Below are 21,170 nucleotides of genomic sequence, written 5' to 3'. Positions count from 1 at the left end.
CACATAGCGCTCAGATATCAGTGGGCCGCACACAATCCACAAGTGTCCAGTGTCCAAAAGTGTACGCAGAGATTCAAAATCTCCATTATCCTCTCGTCACTTTGGTCACAGGCAGCTGTGCCATCGAGCGTGTCACATAGCGCTCAGATATCAGTGGGCCGCACACAATCCACAAGTGTCCACTGTCCACAAGTGTACGCAGAGATTCAAAATCTCCATTATCCTCTCGTCACTTTGGTCACAGGCAGCTGTGCCATCGAGCGTGTCACATAGCGCTCAGATATCAGTGGGCCGCACACAATCCACAAGTGTCCAGTGTCCAAAAGTGTACGCAGAGATTCAAAATCTCCATTATCCTCTCGTCACTTTGGTCACAGGCAGCTGTGCCATCGAGCGTGTCACATAGCGCTCAGATATCAGTGGGCCGCACACAATCCACAAGTGTCCAGTGTCCAAAAGTGTACGCAGAGATTCAAAATCTCCATTATCCTCTCGTCACTTTGGTCACAGGCAGCTGTGCCATCGAGCGTGTCACATAGCGCTCAGATATCAGTGGGCCGCACACAATCCACAAGTGTCCAGAAGTGTACGCAGAGATTCAAAATCTCCATTATCCTCTCGTCACTTTGGTCACAGGCAGCTGTGCCATCGAGCGTGTCACATAGCGCTCAGATATCAGTGGACCGCACACAATCCACAAGTGTCCACTGTCCAAAAGTGTACGCAGAGATTCAAAATCTCCATTATCCTCTCGTCACTTTGGTCACAGGCAGCTGTGCCATCGAGCGTGTCACATAGCGCTCAGATATCAGTGGGCCGCACACAATCCACAAGTGTCCACTGTCCACAAGTGTACGCAGAGATTCAAAATCTCCATTATCCTCTCGTCACTTTGGTCACAGGCAGCTGTGCCATCGAGCGTGTCACATAGCGCTCAGATATCAGTGGGCCGCACACAATCCACAAGTGTCCACTGTCCACAAGTGTACGCAGAGATTCAAAATCTCCATTATCCTCTCGTCACTTTGGTCACAGGCAGCTGTGCCATTGAGCGTGTCACATAGCGCTCAGATATCAGTGGGCCGCACACAATCCACAAGTGTCCACTGTCCACAAGTGTACGCAGAGATTCAAAATCTCCATTATCCTCTCGTCACTTTGGTCACAGGCAGCTGTGCCATCGAGCGTGTCACATAGCGCTCAGATATCAGTGGGCCGCACACAATCCACAAGTGTCCAGTGTCCAAAAGTGTATGCAGAGATTCAAAATCTCCATTATCCTCTCGTCACTTTGGTCACAGGCAGCTGTGCCATCGAGCGTGTCACATAGCGCTCAGATATCAGTGGGCCGCACACAATCCACAAGTGTCCAGTGTCCAAAAGTGTACGCAGAGATTCAAAATCTCCATTATCCTCTCATCACTTTGGTCACAGGCAGCTGTGCCATCGAGCGTGTCACATAGCGCTCAGATATCAGTGGGCCGCACACAATCCACAAGTGTCCAGTGTCCAAAAGTGTACGCAGAGATTCAAAATCTCCATTATCCTCTCGTCACTTTGGTCACAGGCAGCTGTGCCATCGAGCGTGTCACATAGCGCTCAGATATCAGTGGGCCGCACACAATCCACAAGTGTCCACTGTCCACAAGTGTACGCAGAGATTCAAAATCTCCATTATCCTCTCGTCACTTTGGTCACAGGCAGCTGTGCCATCGAGCGTGTCACATAGCGCTCAGATATCAGTGGGCCGCACACAATCCACAAGTGTCCACTGTCCACAAGTGTACGCAGAGATTCAAAATCTCCATTATCCTCTCGTCACTTTGGTCACAGGCAGCTGTGCCATCGAGCGTGTCACATAGCGCTCAGATATCAGTGGGCCGCACACAATCCACAAGTGTCCACTGTCCACAAGTGTACGCAGAGATTCAAAATCTCCATTATCCTCTCGTCACTTTGGTCACAGGCAGCTGTGCCATCGAGCGTGTCACATAGCGCTCAGATATCAGTGGGCCGCACACAATCCACAAGTGTCCAGTGTCCAAAAGTGTACGCAGAGATTCAAAATCTCCATTATCCTCTCGTCACTTTGGTCACAGGCAGCTGTGCCATCGAGCGTGTCACATAGCGCTCAGATATCAGTGGGCCGCACACAATCCACAAGTGTCCAGTGTCCAAAAGTGTACGCAGAGATTCAAAATCTCCATTATCCTCTCGTCACTTTGGTCACAGGCAGCTGTGCCATCGAGCGTGTCACATAGCGCTCAGATATCAGTGGGCCGCACACAATCCACAAGTGTCCAGAAGTGTACGCAGAGATTCAAAATCTCCATTATCCTCTCGTCACTTTGGTCACAGGCAGCTGTGCCATCGAGCGTGTCACATAGCGCTCAGATATCAGTGGACCGCACACAATCCACAAGTGTCCACTGTCCAAAAGTGTACGCAGAGATTCAAAATCTCCATTATCCTCTCGTCACTTTGGTCACAGGCAGCTGTGCCATCGAGCGTGTCACATAGCGCTCAGATATCAGTGGGCCGCACACAATCCACAAGTGTCCACTGTCCACAAGTGTACGCAGAGATTCAAAATCTCCATTATCCTCTCGTCACTTTGGTCACAGGCAGCTGTGCCATCGAGCGTGTCACATAGCGCTCAGATATCAGTGGGCCGCACACAATCCACAAGTGTCCAGTGTCCAAAAGTGTACGCAGAGATTCAAAATCTCCATTATCCTCTCGTCACTTTGGTCACAGGCAGCTGTGCCATCGAGCGTGTCACATAGTGCTCAGATATCAGTGGGCCGCACACAATCCACAAGTGTCCAGTGTCCAAAAGTGTACGCAGAGATTCAAAATCTCCATTATCCTCTCGTCACTTTGGTCACAGGCAGCTGTGCCATCGAGCGTGTCACATAGCGCTCAGATATCAGTGGGCCGCACACAATCCACAAGTGTCCACTGTCCACAAGTGTACGCAGAGATTCAAAATCTCCATTATCCTCTCGTCACTTTGGTCACAGGCAGCTGTGCCATCGAGCGTGTCACATAGCGCTCAGATATCAGTGGGCCGCACACAATCCACAAGTGTCCACTGTCCACAAGTGTACGCAGAGATTCAAAATCTCCATTATCCTCTCGTCACTTTGGTCACAGGCAGCTGTGCCATCGAGCGTGTCACATAGCGCTCAGATATCAGTGGGCCGCACACAATCCACAAGTGTCCAGTGTCCAAAAGTGTACGCAGAGATTCAAAATCTCCATTATCCTCTCGTCACTTTGGTCACAGGCAGCTGTGCCATCGAGCGTGTCACATAGCGCTCAGATATCAGTGGGCCACACACAATCCACAAGTGTCCAGTGTTCAAAAGTGTACGCAGAGATTCAAAATCTCCATTATCCTCTCATCACTTTGGTCACAGGCAGCTGTGCCATCGAGCGTGTCACATAGCGCTCAGATATCAGTGGGCCGCACACAATCCACAAGTGTCCAGTGTCCAAAAGTGTACGCAGAGATTCAAAATCTCCATTATCCTCTCGTCACTTTGGTCACAGGCAGCTGTGCCATCGAGCGTGTCACATAGCGCTCAGATATCAGTGGGCCGCACACAATCCACAAGTGTCCACTGTCCACAAGTGTACGCAGAGATTCAAAATCTCCATTATCCTCTCGTCACTTTGGTCACAGGCAGCTGTGCCATCGAGCGTGTCACATAGCGCTCAGATATCAGTGGGCCGCACACAATCCACAAGTGTCCACTGTCCACAAGTGTACGCAGAGATTCAAAATCTCCATTATCCTCTCGTCACTTTGGTCACAGGCAGCTGTGCCATCGAGCGTGTCACATAGCGCTCAGATATCAGTGGGCCGCACACAATCCACAAGTGTCCACTGTCCACAAGTGTACGCAGAGATTCAAAATCTCCATTATCCTCTCGTCACTTTGGTCACAGGCAGCTGTGCCATCGAGCGTGTCACATAGCGCTCAGATATCAGTGGGCCGCACACAATCCACAAGTGTCCACTGTCCACAAGTGTACGCAGAGATTCAAAATCTCCATTATCCTCTCGTCACTTTGGTCACAGGCAGCTGTGCCATCGAGCGTGTCACATAGCGCTCAGATATCAGTGGGCCGCACACAATCCACAAGTGTCCACTGTCCACAAGTGTACGCAGAGATTCAAAATCTCCATTATCCTCTCGTCACTTTGGTCACAGGCAGCTGTGCCATCGAGCGTGTCACATAGCGCTCAGATATCAGTGGGCCGCACACAATCCACAAGTGTCCACTGTCCACAAGTGTACGCAGAGATTCAAAATCTCCATTATCCTCTCGTCACTTTGGTCACAGGCAGCTGTGCCATCGAGCGTGTCACATAGCGCTCAGATATCAGTGGGCCGCACACAATCCACAAGTGTCCACTGTCCACAAGTGTGTGCAGAAATTCTAAAACTCCCCAGTCCTATAGACACCTTGTACCTTGTTTTACATTACTATATAGTTTGTTGGATTTTGTCTACATTTCTACCAAAAATGAGGAAGGCTGGTGGAAGAGGCCGTGGAATTGGGCGGGGGTTGGCAGCTGGTAATGATGGTGTTGGTGGTGGATCTGATGGTAGTGGCAAGAGCAAAATAGGACCAAATGCAGGAGGTGCTGACCCTCCGTCATCGTCTGTCTACATAAGGCCTCAAACGCTTAGTTTTCTAGGAGTTGGCAAACCGCTTTTAAAGGCAGAGCATCAGGAAAAAGTTTTGTCTTACATTGCTGACTCAGCCTCCAGCTCTATCGCCTCCTCTTCTTCAGTTGTAAAAAGTAAAAGCACTGAGTCGTCATTGGAGGCTCATGTTCATGAACCACACCTTTCCTTGTGTCCTTCACCCCAACCAAGATTGAAGGATGATGCAGGCCATACTACTGATTACTCCATGGAGCTGTTTTCACATACCATGCCTGGATTATCAAGTCAAATGGTGAATTACCCAGGCCAAGATGAATCTGACATGGAGTGCACTGATGCACAGCCGCTGATGGATGATTCTGCTGGTACATTCACTCAGAGCACTACATTGTCCTCGCAGTGTACAGAGCCAGATTTTGACCCTGATGAGACTCAGGTGCCCCTTCCCGCACACTATACCACCATAAACGGTGACACAGAGAAAGGTGCACATGACATAGAAGAGGAGGTGATGGATGACCCAGTTGTTGACCCAGATTGGCATCCATTGGGGGAAGAGGGTGCTGCTTCCAATAGCTCAGATGAGGAGCATCCACAGCAGACATCGACATCGCAACAGCTGTTATCTGGCAGGCCCGGAGCACTCCAAAGACAGGTTCCAAACATCAAAAGAGTTGCTGGACAGCTTGTCCAGAGGGTCAAAAGATCACAGCGTGCTAGGCCGCAAAATGTCTGCCAAAGTAGGAAGAGTGCAGTGTGGCAGTTTTTTGAACAAAATCCTCATGATCAGGCCAAGGTTATCTGTAAGAAGTGCGCAAAGACCTTTAGCCGAGGGAAAAATCTGAAAAATTTGAATACCAGTTGCATGCTTAGACATTTAACCAGCATGCACTTGCAAGCGTGGACACAACACCAAACCTCAAGTGCCACATGTGCAACTGATCACAACGAAGGTAGTCAGCAACGCTACATTGTTTCCCCCACTGTAAGCACACCGGTTAGCACAGCAGCAAATATTGAGGTGTCGTTGCAAGGCCACAGCAGTCAGGGAATCCCACTGTTATATCAACGAAAGACTGATTCTAGGCCATCAGAAAGAACACCAACTCCATCACCATCATCAACCCTCTCTCAGTCCGCCCTGTCCACCGCTACTTCCACCATATGCAGCTCTCAAGTCCAGCTCACCCTCCCAGACACTATGAGTAGGTCAAGAAAGTACTCAGTCTCTCATCCGCGTACACTGGGTTTGAACGCCCACATTGCAAACTAATCTCGTTTGAGATGATGCCCTTTCGGTTGGTGGAAAGCACAGCTTTCCGCGAACTCATGGCCTATGCAGTACCACGCTATGACCTACCCAGCCGCCACTTCTTCTCTCGCAAAGCCATCCCAGCCCTCCACCATCATGTGAAAGACCGCATTGTCCATGCACTCAAGCAGTCAGTGAGCGGAAAGGTGCACCTCACAACTGATGCATGGTCCAGTCGGCATGGCCAGGGCCGTTACGTGTCCATCACTGCGCACTGGGTTAATGTGGTGGATGCAGGGTCCACAGGGGACAGCGGTGGTGGGACAGTGATGCCTAGCCCACGGTCTAGGAAACAGTTGGCTGTAGGCGTTCGACCCTCCTCCTCCTCCTCCTCCTCCTCCAGAAGCGACAGCTCGTCCACAGAGCGCAGTCGTACGAGCACTCCATCTGCAGCTGCCACTGTTGCACACGATGTGTCCCCCTATCGAGCAGCTAGTGGAAAGCGTCAGCAGGCTGTGTTGCAGATGATGTGTTTGGGCGACAGACACACCGCCGAGGTGCTGGCCGAGTACTTGAAGCGACAAACTGAGTCATGGCTGGGCAGTGTACATCTTGAGGCAGGAAAGGTAGTTAGTGATAACGGCCGTAATTTTGTGGCAGCCATAGCCCTTTCAAAACTCAGCCACATACCTTGCTTGGCTCACACCTTGAACCTGGTGGTGCAGTGCTTCCTCAAAAATTATCCGGAGTTAACAGCCCTGCTCCAGAAGGTGCGAAGACTGTGCGCGCACATCCTCCGGTCGCCTGTACACTCCGTTCGTATGCAGAAGCTGCAGCGATTGCTCCACCTTCCCAACCACCGCCTCCTTATCGACATTGCAACAAGGTGGAACTCCACCCTGCACATGGTGGAGCGGCTGTGCGAGCAGAGGCAGGCCATAATGCATTTGTGGGAGGATACACGGCCAGGCACTTTGAGAGCAGACATGGAGTTGACAGGCGTGCAGTGGTCGAAGCTGAAAGACCTTTGTAAAGTCCTTCAGTGTTTTGAGGAATGCACACGGCTGGTAAGCGCAGACGACGCCATCCTAAGCATGAGCATCCCACTTATGCGTCTGCTCATGCAAACTTTGACGCACCTTAAGGAGCAGGCGTCTGCAGCCAATGTTGATGAGGAGGAAGAGGAGGAGGGAATCCTTGATGACATTCAGCCATTGTCTGCTCAGGGACCTCTCCTGGACGAGGTGGAGGAAGAAGAGGAGGAGGAGGAGGAGGATGATGGGGATGATTACTTAGGGGAGGAGGATGCATCTCGTGGGGCAAGTGAAAATGTTGGCGTGGCAAGGTCTGGTACAGGGTTTGTGCGTGACTGGAGGGATGTGGATTTGCCAGAAAGTGCTCCTCCACCCAGCACTCGCAGTGCATCATTGACACCGGGAACATTGGCCCACATGTCAGATTATGCCTTGCGGATCCTAAAAAGGGACCCCCGCATTGCCAAAATGATGAACGATGATGACTACTGGTTGGCCAGCATCCTGGATCCACGCTATAAAGGCAAATTACAAAACATCATGCCACAGGAGAACCTTGACCTAATATTGGCTAATAAACAAGCAACTCTGGTAAATCGGTTGCTTGAGGCATTCCCAGCACACAGCAGCGGTGATGGTTCTCACACGAGCCGTACGGGCCGGGGGCAGCTTGGCAGAGGTGTTCGTGGTGCACACAGCAGAAGTGGCGTTGGAGACAGGGGTTTCATGACAATGTTGTGGACTGATTTTTCAAATACCGCTCACACAACTGGTAATACTGCATCGATGGAAAGTGACAGGAGACAGCAGTTGTCAACTATGGTTACAAACTACTTTTCCTCCCATATCGATGTTCTCCCACACAGGTCATTCCCCTTTGACTATTGGGCCGCTAAACTGGACACCTGGCCTGAATTGGCCCAATATGCCTTACAGGAGCTCGCTTGCCCAGCTGCAAGTGTGCTATCGGAAAGAGTCTTCAGTGCAGCTGGATCAATCCTGACAGAAAAAAGGACCCATCTGTCAACCCAAAATGTGGATGATCTAACCTTCATTAAAATGAACTACGCATGGGTTTCCAAGGATTTTGTCCCACCTTCCCCTGATGACACATAGGGTGACAGAAAAATGGCTTGCTTTGGTCCACCTCTTCCTGGTACTTCACCTATTTCGCCTTTTGCATCAGTTGAATGTCCAACATCAACATATGCCACTTTCTAAAACTCCCTAACTGTGCTGCCTCCCCCCCCATGGCCGGGGTCACCACCTAGCGCACGACACCGTGCGAGTGCCGTTGCCCTGGACAGGTGGGTAGGCCGACTCTTGGGCGCGGGCACTGGCACAGGGTCCCTCATAGTGCAATCAAGTGTCTCTGACGGTGGTGGTGCACACCCGCCGTCAGACACACCGCTGTACTATGAGGGGCCCAGTGCCAGTACCGACGCCCACGAGTGGGCCCCCCTTGCTTGGGCAGGGCCCCAGCATTTGCAATCTTTACCTCTCCCTGCTCCTCCGCTGTGTAATCTGGGCCGTCAAATCCATACTGTGCCTGACACCGTCTGAGCCTGCCTCCTGATGTATAGACATATATTTTGAATGTGTACGCTATCCATACATGTTATCCGGGGATACGTTACCCCTTCTAAACTTTGTGCAATGACGTGCAATCCATACTGGGCCTAACACCATCTGAGCCTGCCTCATGCTGTATAGACATATATTTTGAATGTGTACGCTATCCATACATGTTATCCGGGGATACGGTACCCCTTCTAACCTTTGTGCAATGACGTGCAATCCATACTGGGCCTAACACCGTCTGAGCCTGCCTCATGCTGTATAGACATATATTTTGAATGTGTACGCTATCCATACATGTTATCCAGGGATACGGTACCCTTTCTAACCTTTGTGCAATGACGTGCAATCCATACTGGGCCTAACACCGTCTGAGCCTGCCTCATGCTGTATAGACATATATTTTGAATGTGTACGCTATCCATACATGTTATCCCGGGATACAGTACCCCTTCTAACCTTTGTGCAATGACGTGCAATCCATACTGGGCCTAACACCGTCTGAGCCTGCCTCATGCTGTATAGACATATATTTTGAATGTGTACGCTATCCATACATGTTATCCGGGGATACGGTACCCCTTCTAACCTTTGTGCAATGACGTGCAATCCATACTGGGCCTAACACCGTCTGAGCCTGCCTCATGCTGTATAGACATATATTTTGAATGTGTACGCTATCCATACATGTTATCCAGGGATACGGTACCCTTTCTAACCTTTGTGCAATGACGTGCAATCCATACTGGGCCTAACACCGTCTGAGCCTGCCTCATGCTGTATAGACATATATTTTGAATGTGTACGCTATCCATACATGTTATCCAGGGATACGGTACCCTTTCTAACCTTTGTGCAATGACGTGCAATCCATACTGGGCCTAACACCGTCTGAACCTGCCTCATGCTGTATAGACATATATTTTGAATGTGTACGCTATCCATACATGTTATCCGGGGATACGGTACCCCTTCTAACCTTTGTGCAATGACGTGCAATCCATACTGGGCCTAACACCGTCTGAGCCTGCCTCATGCTGTATAGACATATATTTTGAATGTGTACGCTATCCATACATGTTATCCGGGGATACGGTACCCCTTCTAACCTTTGTGCAATGACGTGCAATCCATACTGGGCCTAACACCGTCTGAGCCTGCCTCATGCTGTATAGACATATATTTTGAATGTGTACGCTATCCATACATGTTATCCAGGGATACGGTACCCTTTCTAACCTTTGTGCAATCACGTGCAATCCATACTGGGCCTAACACCGTCTGAGCCTGCCTCATGCTGTATAGACATATATTTTGAATGTGTACGCTATCCATACATGTTATCCGGGGATACGGTACCCCTTCTAACCTTTGTGCAATGACGTGCAATCCATACTGGGCCTAACACCGTCTGACCCTGCCTCATGCTGTATAGACATATATTTTGAATGTGTACGCTATCCATACATGTTATCCGGGGATACGGTACCCCTATCTAACCTTTGTGCAATGTCGTGCAATCCATACTGGGCCTAACACCGTCTGAGCCTGCCTCATGCTGTATAGACATATATTTTGAATGTGTACGCTATCCATACATGTTATCCAGGGATACGGTATCCTTTCTAACCTTTGTGCAATGACGTGCAATCCATACTGGGCCTAACACCGTCTGAGCCTGCCTCATGCTGTATAGACATATATTTTGAATGTGTACGCTATCCATACATGTTATCCGGGGATACGGTACCCCTTCTAACCTTTGTGCAATGACGTGCAATCCATACTGGGCCTAACACCGTCTGAGCCTGCCTCATGCTGTATAGACATATATTTTGAATGTGTACGCTATCCATACATGTTATCCAGGGATACGGTACCCCTTCTAACTTTTGTGCAATGACGTGCAATCCATACTGGGCCTAACACCGTCTGAGCCTGCCTCATGCTGTATAGACATATATTTTGAATGTGTACGCTATCCATACATGTTATCCAGGGATACGGTACCCTTTCTAACCTTTGTGCAATCACGTGCAATCCATACTGGGCCTAACACCGTCTGAGCCTGCCTCATGCTGTATAGACATATATTTTCAATGTGTATGCTATCCATACATGTTATCCGGGGATACGGTACCCCTTCTAACCTTTGTGCAATGACGTGCAATCCATACTGGGCCTAACACCGTCTGAGCCTGCCTCATGCTGTATAGACATATATTTTGAATGTGTACGCTATCCATACATGTTATCCAGGGATACGGTACCCTTTCTAACCTTTGTGCAATGACGTGCAATCCATACTGGGCCTAACACCGTCTGAGCCTGCCTCATGCTGTATAGACATATATTTTGAATGTGTACGCTATCCATACATGTTATCCAGGGATACGGTACCCTTTCTAACCTTTGTGCAATGACGTGCAATCCATACTGGGCCTAACACCGTCTGAGCCTGCCTCATGCTGTATAGACATATATTTTGAATGTGTACGCTATCCATACATGTTATCCGGGGATACGGTACCCCTTCTAAACTTTGTGCAATGACTTGCAATCCATACTGGGCCTAACACTGTCTGAGCCTGCCTCATGCTGTATAGACATATATTTTGAATGTGTACGCTATCCATACATGTTATCCAGGGATACGGTATCCTTTCTAACCTTTGTGCAATGACGTGCAATCCATACTGGGCCTAACACCGTCTGAGCCTGCCTCATGCTGTATAGACATATATTTTGAATGTGTACGCTATCCATACATGTTATCCGGGGATACGGTACCCCTTCTAACCTTTGTGCAATGACGTGCAATCCATACTGGGCCTAACACCGTCTGAGCCTGCCTCATGCTGTATAGACATATATTTTGAATGTGTACGCTATCCATACATGTTATCCAGGGATACGGTACCCCTTCTAAGTTTTGTGCAATGACGTGCAATCCATACTGGGCCTAACACCGTCTGAGCCTGCCTCATGCTGTATAGACATATATTTTGAATGTGTACGCTATCCATACATGTTATCCAGGGATACGGTACCCTTTCTAACCTTTGTGCAATCACGTGCAATCCATACTGGGCCTAACACCGTCTGAGCCTGCCTCATGCTGTATAGACATATATTTTGAATGTGTATGCTATCCATACATGTTATCCGGGGATACGGTACCCCTTCTAACCTTTGTGCAATGACGTGCAATCCATACTGGGCCTAACACCGTCTGAGCCTGCCTCATGCTGTATAGACATATATTTTGAATGTGTACGCTATCCATACATGTTATCCAGGGATACGGTACCCTTTCTAACCTTTGTGCAATGACGTGCAATCCATACTGGGCCTAACACCGTCTGAGCCTGCCTCATGCTGTATAGACATATATTTTGAATGTGTACGCTATCCATACATGTTATCCAGGGATACGGTACCCTTTCTAACCTTTGTGCAATGACGTGCAATCCATACTGGGCCTAACACCGTCTGAGCCTGCCTCATGCTGTATAGACATATATTTTGAATGTGTACGCTATCCATACATGTTATCCGGGGATACGGTACCCCTTCTAACCTTTGTGCAATGACGTGCAATCCATACTGGGCCTAACACCGTCTGAGCCTGCCTCATGCTGTATAGACATATATTTTGAATGTGTACGCTATCCATACATGTTATCCAGGGATACGGTACCCTTTCTAACCTTTGTGCAATGACGTGCAATCCATACTGGGCCTAACACCGTCTGAGCCTGCCTCATGCTGTATAGACATATATTTTGAATGTGTACGCTATCCATACATGTTATCCAGGGATACGGTACCCTTTCTAACCTTTGTGCAATGACGTGCAATCCATACTGGGCCTAACACCGTCTGAGCCTGCCTCATGCTGTATAGACATATATTTTGAATGTGTACGCTATCCATACATGTTATCCGGGGATACGGTACCCCTTCTAAACTTTGTGCATTGACGTGCAATCCATACTGGGCCTAACACCGTCTGAGCCTGCCTCATGCTGTATAGACATATATTTTGAATGTGTACGCTATCCATACATGTTATCCGGGGATACGGTACCCCTTCTAACCTTTGTGCAATGACGTGCAATCCATACTGGGCCTAACACCGTCTGAGCCTGCCTCATGCTGTATAGACATATATTTTGAATGTGTACGCTATCCATACATGTTATCCGGGGATACGGTACCCCTTCTAACCTTTGTGCAATGACGTGCAATCCATACTGGGCTTAACACCGTCTGAGCCTGCCTCATGCTGTATAGACATATATTTTGAATGTGTACGCTATCCATACATGTTATCCAGGGATACGGTACCCTTTCTAACCTTTGTGCAATCACGTGCAATCCATACTGGGCCTAACACCGTCTGAGCCTGCCTCATACTGTATAGACATATATTTTGAATGTGTACGCTATCCATACATGTTATCCAGGGATACGGTACCCTTTCTAACCTTTGTGCAATGACGTGCAATCCATACTGGGCCTAACACCGTCTGAGCCTGCCTCATGCTGTATAGACATATATTTTGAATGTGTACGCTATCCATACATGTTATCCGGGGATACGGTACCCCTTCTAAACTTTGTGCAATGACGTGCAATCCATACTGGGCCTAACACTGTCTGAGCCTGCCTCATGCTGTATTGACATATATTTTGAATGTGTACGCTATCCATACATGTTATCCGGGGATACGGTACCCCTTCTAACCTTTGTGCAATGACGTGCAATCCATACTGGGCCTAACACCGTCTGAGCCTGCCTCATGCTGTATAGACATATATTTTGAATGTGTACGCTATCCATACATGTTATCCGGGGATACGGTACCCCTTCTAACCTTTGTGCAATGACGTGCAATCCATACTGGGCCTAACACCGTCTGAGCCTGCCTCATGCTATATAGACATATATTTTGAATGTGTACGCTATCCATACATGTTATCCAGGGATACGGTACCCTTTCTAACCTTTGTGCAATCACGTGCAATCCATACTGGGCGTGAGAACGGCTGGCGAGCTGTTAAGCAAGCTACAGCACCTGTCCAGACAAGTACAGGGATTCCCTAGCGAGGAGACTTATTTGATTGTTTTCTATGTTGGGACAGCAATTTTTGGGGAGCACTATACTCTGGAGAATGATAGATGGGGCCCACCATACACTGGAACATTCCAAAGGTGGACATCAGACACTGGAGCAGCATTTACAGGGCCCATTATACACTAGAGCAGTAGAAATGGGGCCCATTATGTTTGGAGCATTATTTGGGCCCATAAGACAGTGGAGCTTCATCCATGGGGACCAACATATACTGTAGCATTATGTGGAGCTCATCATATACTGTTTCAAACATTATATGGGACCAATGATTTTGTATGGAGAAATAGATGGGCCTCGTCATGAGATGTAAAAAGTGAGGTATTTTTCATTGTACTATACCGCTATTTCTCTGCCGTATCGGAGCATGATGAGTTGTGGTATGTGTTAAAGGGGCGCTCTTTCGCCCAGGGCACATGAAAACCTGCAGCCAGCCCTACCCCCCCACAAATTTAGCCAAAGAACCCCCATTTTTCAGTGCGTAACTTGTATTATGAAGTTAATTAAGGTTGACAAGCTTAAGTAAGAAGAATTTATGCTTTTGGCATTCAAATGGGCACTGTAGGTGTGTTTCCTGTCCTCCTCTCACTGCCGACTTTTATTCCCCATTGACTTACATTGGGTTTCGTGTTTTGGGACGACCCCGACTTTTCCCTATAATCGGACGATCTTGCTCGACCCGACTTTTGGAAAAGTCGGGTTTCACGAAACGAAACGCGACCCTAGAAAAGCAAAAGTCGCTCAACTCTAGTCCCAACACCGACCCCTGCGGTATCACAGTGTTCACAGTTATATAGCTAAAGAATATTCCACCCTCTGCTTTCTATCAATGAGCCAGTTACTTACCCATTTACATACATTTTCCCCAAGACCCAGCATTCTCATTTTGTGTACCAACCTCTTGTGTGGCAGGGTATCAAACTCTTTGGAAAAATCAAGATATACCACGTCCAATGACTCACCTTGGTCCAGTCTATAGCTTACCTCTTCAAAAAAACTGATTAGGTTGGTTTGACAGGAGCGATTCCTTATAAACCCATGCTGATATGGGGTAAAACAGTTATTCTCATTGAGATAATCCACAATAACATCCCTCAGAAACCCTTCAAATATTTTACCCACAATTGAGGTTAGACTTACTGGGCTATAACTTCCATGTTCACTTTTAGAGCCTTTTTGAATATTGGTACCAATTTGCTACGCGCCTGTCCTGTGGAACAGACCCCATCGCTATAGAGTCCCGTTATTTTCCACCGTGCATACCATGGAGAAGAAGCTAATATATTAGCTTTTTCCTCGTCATCTACAACCATTCTTTCCTCACAATTTTTTAAGGGGCCTACACTTTCACTTTTGATTTTTTTTACAATTGATATAGTTGAAGAACAGTTTGGGAATAGTTTTTCTCTCCTTAGCAATGTGCTTCTCTGTTTCCTTTTTGGCAGCTTTAATTAGTTTTTTAGATAAAAGATTTCTCCTGCACATCACCCCTACTCTGGAACTCTCTACCCCAAGATATCAGACTCGTGACTACCATGGAAACCTTCGAAAAGAAGCCTGAAGACCTACCTCTTCCGACAAGCCTTCAACCTGCAGTAACCACCAAACTGCTGCATGACCAGCTCTACCCTCACCTACTGTATTCTCAACCATCCCTTGTAGATTGTGAGCCCTCACGGGCAGGGTCCACTCTCCTTCTGTACCAGTCATGACTTTTATTGCTTAAGAAGATTACTGTACTATTTTATTATGTATACCCCTCCTCACATGTAAAGCGCCATGGAGCAAATGGCACTATAATAATAAATAATAATAATAATAATGGTTTATTTTTTTATGTTTTTTGATGGGAGTCATGCATACCAGGATGGGGATGAGGTGCAATCGTACAAGGATAGGGATGAGGGGACCATGCAGACCAGGATAGGGATGAAGTGATGATGAACCATGCATACAAGGATAGGGATTAGGAGTCTTGGAAATGAGGATAGTGATGAGTAGCCATGCATACCAGGATTGGGATGGGGACAATCATACAAGGATAGGGATGAGGACATATGCATACAAGGGTTGGGATGAGGAGCCATGCACACAAGGATAGGGATGAGGAGCCATGCATACAAGAATGGGGATTAGATGGCCATGCATACCAGTACAGAGATGAGAAGGTTATGCATACAAGGATAGCGATGAATAAGCATGCATACAATAATAGGGATGAAGAGCCATGCATACAACAATAGGGATGAAGAGCCATGCATATAAGAATAGGGATGAGGAGCCATGCATACAAGGATAGAGATGAGGGGCCATGTAGACCAGGATTGGGATGAGGGGACAATGTGGTCCCAGTGTTTTGTGGTAAAATTAAGTGCCTCAGCTTATACTTGAGTCAGCTTACAGACCGATCAGTGGCTCTCCCCACTGCAACTCCAACCTGGTCTGGTTGTCTGCGACAATGGGCATAACCAAGTGGTGGCTTTGAAGCTCGGGAAGCTGGTACACGTGCCATGCATGGCTCACGTGCTGAACCTAGTGGTGCAGAAATTTATAAAAAGATACCCTGACTTGCCGTACCTACTTGAGAAGGTGCGCTGTTATGAATGAGTCACCATAGGAGGAAAAAACAAAAATACAAGCTAAGTCCAGAAAACCGGAGAGGTTGGTAGCTATCGGATAGCAGACCCCTGATCCTATCCACAACAACTAACAGTAGCCGTGGGGGGTTCCTACGGTGCCCTAGACCCCTCGATCACAGCCGGAGAACTAAATAGGCCTAAAGAAAGAAAGGGGAAATCTAAACTGCCCCAGAGCAGACCCCAAAGCAATAGGCAGCCCCCAACATATAATGACGGTGAAGCAAGATGAAAACACTAACACAGATAGAAAGATAGGTTGAGCAAACGATGGGGCCCAAGCTAACTAAAAAGGACAGGATAGAAAAGCTGCTGTCTGCAATCCGTAAAAAACCCTACCAAAAAATGTCCCAACCGTCTGATAGGAAAAACAGGCCCTGAAGTCGCTAGGACTTCAAAAAGACTATATCAGAACTCAGGTAAATTCTGAAGACAGAGCAAAGAGACAAACTGATCAGAGACAAAAATGGAACTCAGCACACCCCTGACCGGGGATGGCTGAATTCCAAAAAACAAGGTAAACAAAACAAAACTAATAAGTTCAATAGCAGAGCAAAAACTTATCTTTGGAAGCAGGAATCAGACCGGTCACCAAGAATCCGGCAGAGAAATCACCAGCGACTCAGAAGGGTGTTGGCTGCCTTATATCCAGTCAGAATTTCCTGTTACCCAGTCATCATCTACCAGATCAGGTGTTTGGTAATCAGCCTCACTACCTTCCTTCACCAGAAGAGGGAGTTCATCAGACATCGACGGTGAAGGGGAAAATGAACTCACAACAGTGCGCCGTATTTGCGCCCATTTCCGCCATTCCTCAACCGCTGTTGCCGGTCTTGCAGCACTTCAAAAGCAATTTAATTTGCCCAACCACAGACTCATTTGCAACCTGCCAACATGGTGGAACTCAACATATCATATGTTGGCAAGGGTAAGTGAGCAGCAGAGGGCACTTGCTGAATACCAGTTTAAACATGCCCGTCACACTGAGACTCAGCCAAGACACATAACAACTGTCGAGTGGGTATGGATTTGTTATATTGGTGAGGTGCTTGATAACTTTGAGTACTACACCAAGCTTGTGAGCGGTGATCAGGCTATTATAAGCGTAACCATCCCTATGCTATGTCTGCTGAAAAAATTGCTGCAGAATAAAAAATGGAATCTTTGCGTGCCCAGCAGCTGGGTATGGAGCAAGATTTCACAATGGGTGATCCTACCCAACCCAGCAAATATCATCAGGCAAGATTGGAGGATGAAGATGATGATGAAAATAAGGAGGGAGAGGACTTATTTCTCAGTGGTACCGAGGGGACACCTCATGCTACAGAGGGGAATCCCAACCCCAGCTTCATGTCTGTCCAGCATGGGTGGGCTGGAGAGAAGGAGGTGGAGGAGAGTCAGTATGAGGAGAGGATGGGTATTGTTCCTCTTTCTTGGGTCACAGAAGATTTGCCTCTTTGCAGCTTGGCATACATGGCACACTTCATATCTGACTGTCTGTGCCAAGACCCTCGTGTAATCCACATTTTCAATAGCAACCTATACTGGTTGGCCACCTTTCTAGACCCAACCCATGGTACAAGGACAAATTTCCTTTGCTACTGTTGCAGTCACCAAGGGGTTTCACAATGGAATCCTTCAATAAGGCCGTTGTCGATCATTTGATGGCAACAGCACCCTCAAACACCACTGATAGCAGAGGTACCAGCTCTGTGCAACAGCATGCATTAATGGGGAGAGACACGCCAAGCAGGTCCAAAAGAGGTGGTGGTAAAATGTCCACAAACTGGGCCATCTTCAATAAGCCGGCTCATCAACAAGGACTAGCTGGAACAGTATCAATGTCAAGGAGGGAGAAGTTGAACAAGATGGTGAAAGACTATCTAAGTGACCATACCTGTGTCTTTCCTGATGCTTCTGTTCCGTTTAATTACTGTGTATCCAAGCTGCATAGTTGGCCAGACCTCTCCTTATATGCCTTGGAGGTGCTGGCCTGCCCTGCTGCTAGTGTGATGTCAGAGTGTGTTTTCAGTGCCATTGGGGCAATCATCACAGATACACGCACATGGTTGACTACAGAGAATGCAGACAGGCTGACTCTGATAAAATTTAACAAGGATTGGATTTTGCAACATTATTTAAGCCCTCCAGATGACAGTATCACAACCTAAAGTCACTCAAAACGTTGTTATTTTTTTAACCCCTTACCTACAATGGACGTAATATTCCGTCCATGTGACCCTGGACCTAATTCCCATGGACGGAATATTACGTCATAGCGATCAGCTGCGCCCACGTGGTGAGCGCCGCTGATCGTGGCCGGGTGTCAGCTGATTATCACAGCTGACACCGGGCATAATGTGTCAGGGGTGGTCACGGACCGCCCCGACACGTTAACCCCTTGCACACCGTGATCAAACACGATCGCGGTGTACTGGGGGTTAAAGGAAAGCATCGGCAGGGAGGGGGCTCCCTCCGTGCTTCCCTGAGCCCCCCACAGCAGCGCAATGTGCAGCGCTGCTGCAGGGGGCTCTTTCCTTGCAGGTCCCCGAATCCAAGATGGCGACGGGGACCTTCGGGGGCCTGCAGGGAGCTGGTGAGGCAGGGAGGCAGTGATCTTTGATGTGACAGATCAGCGATCTGTCACAGGGCAGTGATGTCCCACCTGGGACAATGTAAGAAAGTTTAAAAAAAAAAAAGTGTAAAAATAATTTAAAAAGAATTGCTAAATAAATTAAAAAAAAAAAAATATTTCCTAATAAATTCATTTTTTGGAAATAAAAAAAAAACAATAAAAGTACACATGTTTGGTATCGCCGCGTCCATAATGACCCGCCCTATAAAACTGTCCCATTAGTTAACCCCTTTAGCTAACCCCTTAAAAAATAAAAATAAAGAACAAAGCAAAAAATAATGATTTATTATCATACTGCCGAACAAAAAGTGAAATAACGCGCGATCAAAGAGACGCATATAAATATCCATGGTACCGCTGAAAACGTCATCTTGTCCCGCAAAAAATTAGCCACTATACAGCATCATCAGTGAAAAAATAAAAAAGTTATAGCTCGCAGAATAAAGTGATGCAAAAATAATTATTTTTTATATAAAATTGTTTTCATTGCATAAAAGCGCCAAAACATAAAAAAAGACCTACATGAGGTATCGCTGTAACTGTACTGACCCGAAGAATAAAAGCGCTTTATCAATTTTACCGCAGGCGGAACGGTGTAAACGCACCCCCCAAAAGAAATTCAAAAAGCACTGGTTTTTGTTCATTCTGCGTCCCAAAAAATCGGAATAAAAAGCGATCAAAAGATGTCATGTGCCCGAAAATGACACCAATAAAAGCGTCAACTCGTCCCGCAAAAAATAAGACCTCACATGACTCGGTGGGTCAAAATGTGGAAAAATTATAGCTCTCAATATGTGGTGATGCAAAAACTATTTTTACAATAAAAAGCGTCTTTTAGCGTGCGACAGCTGCCAAACATAAAACCGCCATAAATAGTAAATCAAACCCCCCGTTATCACCCCCTTAGTTAGGGAAAAATAATAAAATTAAAAGAAAATGTATTTATTTCCATTTTCCCATTAGGGTTAGGGCTAGGGCTAGGTTTAGGGCTAGGGTTAGGGCTGAGATTAGGGTTTGGGGTGTGTTGGGGTTAGGGTTGGAGTTATAATTGGGGGGTTTCCACTGTTTGGGCACATCAGGTGCTTTCCAAATGCAACATGGCGTCTGATCTCAATTCCAGCCAATTCTGCTTTGAAAAAGTCAAATGGTGCTCCTTCCCTTGCAAGCTCTGCCATGCGCCCAAACAGTGTTTTACCCCACATACAGGGTGTCAGCCTACTCAGGACAAATTGCAAAACAACTTTTGTGGTCCAATTTCTCCTGTTACCCTTAGGAAAATAAAAAATTGGGGGCAAAAATATCATTTTTGTGGAAAAAATGATTTTTTTATTTTCACGCCCGGGCGTTATAAACTTCTGTGAAGCACCTGGGGATTCAAAGTGCTCACCACACATCTAGATAAGTTCCGTGGGTGGTCTAGTTTCCAAAATGGGGTCACTTGTGGAGAGTTTTAATAGTTTAGGTACATCAGGGGCTCTCCAAACGCACATGACACCCGCAGACCATTCCATCAAAGTCTGCATTCCAAAATGTCACTACTTCCCTTCCGAGCCCCGACGTGTGCCCATACAGTAGTTTTCTCCCACATATGGAGTATCAGCATACTCAAGAGAAATTGGACAACAACTTTTGGGGTCCAATTTCTCCTGTTACCCTTGGGAAAATAAAAAAATTGGTGACTAAAAGATCATGTTTGTGGAAAAAATACGATTTTTTTTAATTTCACGCCCGGGGGTTATAAACTTCTGTGAAGTACTGGGGTGTTCAAAGTTCTCACCACACATCTAGATAAGTTCCTTGGGGGGTCTAGTTTCCAAAATGGTGTCATTTCATTTGTGGGGGGTTTTCACTGTTTTGGTACATCAGGGGCTTTCCAAACGCGACATGGTGTCCAATCTCAATTCCAACCAAAAACATCAAATGGCGCTGCTTCCCTTCCGAGCTCTGCCATGCGCCCAAATAGTGGTTTACCCCAACATGTGGGGTATCAGCGTACTCAGGACAAATTGCACAATAACTTTTAGGGTCCTGTTACCCTTTGGAAAATAAAAATTGAGGGTGAAAAGATCATTTTTCTGGAAAAAATATGATTTTTTAATTGTATCACTGTACGTTATAAACTTCTGTGAAGCCCTTGGGGGTTCAAAGTTCTCACCACACATCTATATAAGTTCCTTGGGGGGTCTAGTTTCCAAAATGGTGTCATTTGTGGGGG

The sequence above is a fragment of the Dendrobates tinctorius genome, unplaced genomic scaffold (genome assembly GCF_039654945.1).
Source record: "Dendrobates tinctorius isolate UK_male_01 unplaced genomic scaffold, ASM3965494v1 ptg000003l, whole genome shotgun sequence".
Classification (NCBI taxonomy): domain Eukaryota; kingdom Metazoa; phylum Chordata; class Amphibia; order Anura; family Dendrobatidae; genus Dendrobates; species Dendrobates tinctorius.
The sequence above is the reverse complement of the archived record's forward strand: the minus strand, read 5'-3'. Positions refer to the sequence as shown.